General features: G+C 39.0%; 1 long non-coding RNA gene across 1 annotated transcript; it reads right to left on the minus strand.

The window, feature by feature from the left end:
* Nucleotides 1-1,190: 1,190 nt before the first annotated feature.
* Nucleotides 1,191-6,249, minus strand: LOC144980770 (uncharacterized). The gene is made up of 3 exons (XR_013646953.1): nt 6,092-6,249; nt 3,567-3,866; nt 1,191-1,796 (listed from the first exon to the last, which is right to left on the minus strand). It is a non-coding gene; the product is annotated as an uncharacterized LOC144980770 (long non-coding RNA).
* Nucleotides 6,250-8,063: the final 1,814 nt, after the last annotated feature.

The following is an 8,063-nucleotide window of genomic DNA, read 5'->3' on the forward strand; positions in this document are numbered from 1 at the left end:
AAAAGAATTTAAAACAATTAATGTCACGTTGCTAAAACACGATCTTTATTGTTGCTAAAAAATCGACATCTATAGATAGTATGCGCTTGGCTAAGAAGCTCATAACATTGCCATCCGGAAGTATAGTGGACCAACACACAAAACTATGTGTATCCATGAACGTTTATAGTCAGGTTAATACAGTTCGGTGAGCATTACTCATAAACGCGGATGGCAAAAAAAAAAACAATAACAAAGACCTGAGCGACGTCATCTTCGAACTATCTATAAGTGGCGACGTGTACATATATCCAGGTCTGACATCCGAACCCAATTATGGGGCTCGTTTAACATTGTCTTAATGGACACTTTTTTGCGTCGTTAAATAAAAAAGATTTCCATTACAACAATGAGCCCATAGGGAATAAGATTAGCGGAAGAGTAGCGTCCCTTGATTGGACGTCACCCATAGTCTCTAACGTCACCGGCGGAAAAGTTATTAGAGAGAGAACGTCATGTAAGTTGTGCGCATACGTCTCTCTCGTCCTCGCGGAAGATTGCGCATAACCAACATGACGTTCTCTCTCTAATAACTTTTCCGCCGGTCACAGACTATGGTGTGACGTCTAATCAAGGGACGGTACTCTTCCGCTAATCTCATTCCCTATAATGAATTGGGTTATCAGACCTGCAAGTAAGTGCCAAATAAATCAATTCCTTCCCTTCCCCTTCTAGATTTCCATATACAGTGGCCGTTTGTGAAGACAGATACAATAGGTAATATTATATACACAGGACAATAATAAATCTTGTGTGGCCAACAATAGAATACATTGGAATCTTATCTATAGATAGTATGCGCTTAGCTAAGAAGCTCACAACATTGCCATCCGGACCAACACACAAAACTATGTGTAATCTTGAACGTTTATAGTCAGGTTAATACAGTTTAGTGAGAATTACTCATAAACGTGGTTGACAAAAAACAATAACAAAGACCTGAGTGACGTCAACTGCATTCGATCTATATAGCAAAACTTTATCGTGGTTCAGATTTTGCTTCATACCCAAAAAGTACAGAGTTCGATTCTCCCTCGCGCTCGTTGCCTTATGCTGACTCACTTTGTGGCGCTACACTGCGCCCTACGCCTGGGTTATTCCAGTCTTCCCTCCATATAAACTCTATATCCCCCTGAGATTAATGAAGCGAATTTATTTATATTTCATCTATCATATTTATTTGTGTATTTAGGAATTTATTTATGTATCTAAAAATATTTATTTATTTTAAAATCTATTTATTCATCTATTTATTTATTCCGACGTGCAGATATTTGCAGGTCTGATAACCCAATTCATTATGGGCTCATTGTTGTAATGGAAATCTAAAAAAAATGACTCATAATATTGTCCATTACAACAATGTTAAACTAGGCCCACAATTGGGTTCGGATGTCAGACCTGCATATATGTACACGTTGATTTATTTATTTATTTATTTATTTATTTATTTATTTATCTATTTACTTTACCCAAAACAATGAGAGTGCCACTTCATGAACTGCGAGGATAAAAAGTGTTTAAATCATAATGACACTGTCTTTCAATTCAAAATTCAGATTGAGTTCATGCCAGCACAATACCGTTTCGAAATTGTTGGCTATATATTTAGAGGATGTTATGGGTGATAAAATTATAATGAACTATAAAATATGCTACTTGTTGTAGAAGATGAAATGATAATTTTAAAACACTTGAACTGGATGATAAAAAATTTGGCCTGGGTTTCACTTTGAAGACCAGCGGACGATTAATCACTGTGGAGAAGAAAACAAATAAAGATATATGGATAGGGTGATGAAGAGGGTGGACGGGGGGATAGAGTGGCATAGGAGGAGGAGGGGGAGGAGGAGGGGGAGGAGGAGGAGAGGGTGGAGGAGGAGGAGGAGGGGAAGAAGAAGAGGGAGGACGGGGAGGAGGAGGAGGAGGAGGCGAAGAAGAAGAGGGAGGAGGGGGAGGAGGAGGGGGAGGAGGAGAAGAAGAAGGCGGAGGAGGACGAGGAGGAGGGGAAGAAGAAGAGGGAGGAGGGGGAGGAGGAGGAGGAGGAGGAGGAGGAGGAGGAGGAGGAGAAGAAGGAGGAGGAGGACGAGGAGGAGGGGAAGAAGAAGAGGGAGGGGGGGAGAGGAGGGGAGGAGGGGGAGGAGGGGAGGAGGAGGAGGGAGGGAGGAGGAAGAGAGGAGGAGAAGGGAGGAGGAGGAGAGGAGGAGGGAAGAAGAAGGAGAGAGGGAGGGGAAAGGAGAAGAGGAGAAGGAGAGGAGGAAGGGAGGAGGAGGGGAGGAGAGGGGAGAGAAGAAGGGGGGAGAAGGGGAGAGGAGAGGAGAAGGGGAGAGGAGAGGAGGAGGAGGAGAGGAGGAGGAGGGGGAGAAGAGAGGAAAGGGGAGAGGAAGAAGAGAGGAGGGAAAGAGGAGGAGAGAGGAGGAGGAGAGAGAGGAGGAGAGGAGAGGAGAAAGGAGGAGAGAGAGGAGGAGGAGGAAGAGGAGGAGAGGAGGAGGAGGAGAGAGGAGGAGAGGAGGAGGGAAGGAGGAGGAGAGGAGGAAAGGAGGAGGAAGAAGAGGAGGAAGAGAGGGAAGAAGAGGAGAGAGGAAAGAGGAGAAAGAGGATAAAGAGGAGGAGGAGGAGGAGGAGGAAAAGGGAGATGGGGAAAGAGGAGAAAGAGGAGGAGGAGGGTCTTTCTATCGTTTTCTCTCTCTCTCTCTCTCTCTCTATCTCTCTCTCTCTCGCTATCTATTATCTCTATCTATCTATCTATCTATCTATCTATCTATCTATCTATCTATCTATCTATCTATTTATCTTTCTATCTATCTGTTTATCTATCTATAAATCTTTCTACCTATCTCTCTATAAATCTATCTCTTTATCTATCTCTCTATAAATCTATCTATCTGTCTATCTATTGATCTGTCTATCTGTCGGTCTGCCTGCCTATCTATCTATCTATCTATCTATCTATCTATCTATCTATCTATCTATCTATCTATCTATCTATCTATCTATCTATCTATCTATACTATCTATCTATCTTCTCTCTTATCTATTATCTTATCTCCCTCTTCTTCTCTCTCTCTCTCTCCCCCCACCTCTCTCTCTCTCTCTCTCTCTCTCTCTCCCTCTCTCTCTCTCTCTCTCTTTCTTTCTCTTCTCATAATCTCTCTCCTTTTCTCAATCTTTATCTCCCACTTTCTCTCTCTACTTTTCTCTCTCCTTCTCTCTACCTCTCTCTCCGTCTCTCTCCTTTCCTCTTTCTCTCTTTCTCTCTCTCCCCCTCACACACACACACACACACACACACACAAACACACACTCCTACATCCACAATGATTACACAAATATTCATAATACATAGAACAACAAACATGAACAAAAACCCCATAAAATGAATAAATAAATAAATAAATAAATAAATAAATAAATAAATAAATAAATAAATAAATAAATAAATAAATAAATAAATAAATAAATAAATAAATAAATGAATAAATAGATAAATAAATGAATGAATGAGAGTGTTGGGTACGGAGACTTACTCAGCAGCCATGATGATGATGGAGAGAATGAAGAAAATGGTGGGGAAGGCGATGAGAAAGATTAACTTGAACACGTCAAAGTTGGTCATGTCTCCGTGGTCTAACACGGCATTGAACACACCAGGTTCCAGCTGGGCCCTCAGGGTTTCCATCTCGTCCCGTACCAGGGAGAACGGCTGCTGGGGTGGCTGGGGGGTGGGGCTGTAGGGTGGGGGGTCATCCACACCATAGGCAGGCACCTCGTGCATCTCCTCCGGCTGGTAGCCTCGGTTCTCCATTTCCAAATTTGGACAGTAGGCACTGGTGGAATTTTAAATTATTTTTTTAAAAGTGTTAATGATACATTGTTTTATGTTATAAAAAAATGTTTTTAAGGGTTTTACGGCGCTTGCAACACATTTAGGTCATGTCAGCACCAGTAAAGAGGAAGAAAATTGGATAGTAAAAATATTCTAGATGTATAATTAAAAGGACTTGAGGAAAAAGTAAGACAAAGGGAAATGGCTCAAATGGCGAACAATGTAGATTCCAAGAACACGCTATCAGTGTACTTAGTTTGAGATCACCTAAATGTCTCATCCAGACACCAGCAAAAGATCCCACTAAGAGGAATACACTCAAATGATTATAAATCATATTATGTTTAAAATAAAAGAATAAAAGTACATGAGAGAGAGAGAGAGAGAGAGAGAGAGAGAGAGAGAGAGAGAGAGAGAGAGAGAGAGAGATGATTTACGAGGAAAAAAAATATCATCTCCCAAGATTATAACTATACATTCGACTGTTTCCCTCCCAGCAAAAGACTCCGGCCGGGGTCAGGACAAATCCAAGTAATCTCATTCCAAGACAAAGCCAGAAAGCAATTGGAAAACAGATATAGGGGGATATATGGGAGGTCAGGAACCCCACCCAGAATGATACATTGTGAGACTAAAAATTTAATAAAATTTGAATTTTATACAGTGCAATATCCACTAAAAAACAAAACAAAACAAACGAACAAACAAAAAACAACACAAAAAAACCCAACAAAAAACAAAAAACAACAACAAATAAACACCAAAAAAAAAAACAACAACAAAAAAAAAAAAAAAAAAAAACCACCAAAAAACTAATACGACAACAATCCACAAAAAAAACACAACAAATAACAAAAAAAAACAAAAAAAAAAAAAAAAAAAATTAACACAAAAAAAACAAAAAAAACAAAAAACAAAACAAACAAACACAAAAAAAACAACACAACAAAAAAAAAAAAAAAAACACAACTAGCTTTTAAGCGCAAATCCTAAACGTGTTCAAAACACTTTACAAGGGGACTCAAGCCAACAGCAGTACTTAACATCTAGGACGAGGCATGGCGCCTGCTATGCGATATTACAATTTATGTTTAGGACAGAGATAACGCTGCTAACGGCCAGGTATTCATTTTACACCTGGAGTACGGTGAGAGAATGTGAGCAAAGAGTATTTTCCAATGATTCAACTATGCGCCGCTTGGGACTCGAACCCTAGACCTTCCGATCCGAAGACGAATGTCATCCCACAAATCCACATAGCCACACATAATATATGCTGTGCGTTTAGGCAAAATACTCATAACATCCGCCCGCCGGGTATAAATACCAACACAAAAAACTATGTGTAATCTTAAACATTTATAGATAGAACGAAGTTGACGTCACTCAGGTCTTTGTTACTGTGTTTTGCCATCCATGTTTATGAGTAATTCTCACTAATCTGTATTAACAGGACTATAAACGTTCGAGGTTACACACAGTTTTGTGTGTCGGTCCGTTATATTTCCGGATGGCAATGTTGTGAGTTTCTTGGCCAAGCGCACAGCATCTATAGTCTGATTGATACAAAATGTGGTGAGAACTACTCATAAAATGACAGGCTAAAGACAATAACAAAGAGCTGAATGACGTCAATTTCGTTCCCTTTAAAACAATAATATTAATTGTTCCAATCAAAGGGGAGGCCTTCCGAAAGCTCCTACATCCCCAGTATTCTTGTTTTTTTATAATGTTCTAGTAGGGGGTTTGGGTTGGGGGCAACTTTTTTTAAAGTCTCGCCCCTCCCAAACCCCCCACTAGAACATTATAAAAAAACTCCCCCCCCCCTCCCAAACCCCCTAATAGAACAAGAAAACTGGGGATGTAGCAACTTTCGGAAGGCCTCCCAATAAAAGGAATGACTTGACTTGTGAAAGCCTACACTTACAACTCCTGACTCTAACAATTATTGTTTAACCCTCTCCATACCAACTACAGTAAAATCGTCACATTCGTTACGATATAACCAACATTTTTCTTATTCAAATTTCTTTTGTACATCATGACATTTAGAGAAAATGAAAAGTGTGTTGTAGAGCATGTTTTGCTAAAGATTTTATGTATCGGAAGAACTTTACTGTTATTGTGTCTGAGTATAAAACATCTATTTTTGTGTTTGTTGGGTGTGAAGTTTTGGGGAAAATCCTGAAAATGGCTGGTATGGAGAGAGTTAAATACTGAACATACCTGACTGTGAAAGCAACACAAAATTATATGGACTTTACTTGTAATCCTCTTATCCGAGAGTTAAAACTTTATAGAAAATCGTAAAAGACCGACTACACGTTTTACACTACACACTACACACATGACAAACACATCACACTCCACCCTTCTCTCTCTCTGACAGTAATTAAAAAAGCACAGTAAATCACGCATAAAGAGAATCTGGATTAATGATTTAACCGGGTAAAGGAAATCATAGTATCATAGATAGTATGCGCTTGGCTAAGAAGCTCACAACATTGCCATCTGGAAGTATAACGCACAAAACTATGTGTAACCTTGAAAGTTTGAAGTCTGGTTAATACACATTAGTGAGAATTACTCATAAACATGGATGGCAGAAAACAATAACAAGACCTGAGTGACGTCAACTTCGTTCTATCTATACCAAATCCATTTGTGACCCGTGTTTTGTCGAGGTTGTTTAGATAATGATAACTGAATTTATGGAACTCAAAACTATGATTGCTGGATTAAGATGATATGTTTTATTGGGATTACAATTTCTTGAAGTGCAAAAAGTCAAAATTATATATTTGTTTTGTTTGCATTTGTTGGTGAGGGTTTTCATTTCTCTTGCGACACATTTGACACCGGTAAAAAGGAAGAAAATGGGATAGTTCTCTTGGTGGAAAAAAAATGAGACACAAAGAGAGAGAGAGAGAGAGAGAGAGAGAGAGAGAAAGAGAGAGAGAAATAGATAGATATATAGATAAAGATGGATAGAGAGAGAGAGAGAGAGAGAGAGATAGAGAGAGAGAAAGTCATAAAGAGAGAAAGACAGACAGACAGACAGACACACATACACACACAGGCACTCACAGAGCGAGAGCGAGCGAGAGAGAGAGAGAGAGAGAGAGAGAGAGAGAGAGAGAGAGAGAGAGAGAGAGAGAAAGAGAGAGAGAGAGAGATCTTAAACCCGAGAATTTCGATAGAATTTTCTAAAACTCAAAAAATTGCTTTACCAAGCAGCATCTCATTACACATTCACATAATCAATAAACCCGGGTTATCGGGAATATTTTATTGTCACCCAATGTTTCCCATTAAAATGTTTTACCGACTGTTGAATGACAAGGCTTCAGACAATAAAGTGACACAGAAATAAATAAATCTATTCATACCAGATTTTACCAACATGTGGCTGGTGCCGACAACATACGTTATGAATAGAAAGCACTTGATAAATGCCAGTTTGGTATTTTTGGCGCAAAATCCCAGAAGTTAAGCATTTAATAAAGCTTGCTTGGTCTGTAAATCATTCCTTTTTAGCTACCCCAAGACATATGTGACCCCTCGTCTCAAAAACGGTATTATGTTAAAGTGGTCAAAAATATAAATTGTTGGCATTAGCACCCTAAAACATGGTATCCATTATCCTCAATAAAACATAAAAACTCAACACTAGTCTGATATTTCTGACTATAAATTCAATTTTCAACATCTTAACTATCCCGACTTAATACCATTTTGAGGCGAAGGGTCACATATAAAAAAGAGCATAGTTCTTTGGACAAGAAGTCTTCTAATTTATAGCGTTGAAAACCTTACAAGAAAGTATTCGTTTTCCATATCTCATTTATTCTAAACGGCGTTATAGACAGAATCTATCTGGCAATAATCAAGCAGATGCCAAAATAGTCAGACCGTGACGGAACTATTTCCAATTGAGTGAACATTATAATACAATGATAAAACGCTTATTATCTTATATTTTGGCCACACAACTTTGGCTTTCTATATCCGTCGATTAAAAAAAAAATAATAAATAATAAAAAATTGAGCTTTATATAGCGCAATATCCACAAAATGTGCTCAAAGCGCTTTACAAGGGGTCCCTGGTCAACAGCAACATTTAACATGTAGGACGGGACATGCCGCCTGTTAGGCGATATTACAATTTTTCGGACAAAGACAACGCTGTTAACGACCG

Source organism: Berghia stephanieae, chromosome 10 (genome assembly GCF_034508935.2).
Source record: "Berghia stephanieae isolate SIO BIC M18660-M18661 chromosome 10, UCSD_Bste_1.3, whole genome shotgun sequence".
In the NCBI taxonomy this organism is placed as follows: Eukaryota; Metazoa; Mollusca; class Gastropoda; order Nudibranchia; family Aeolidiidae; genus Berghia; species Berghia stephanieae.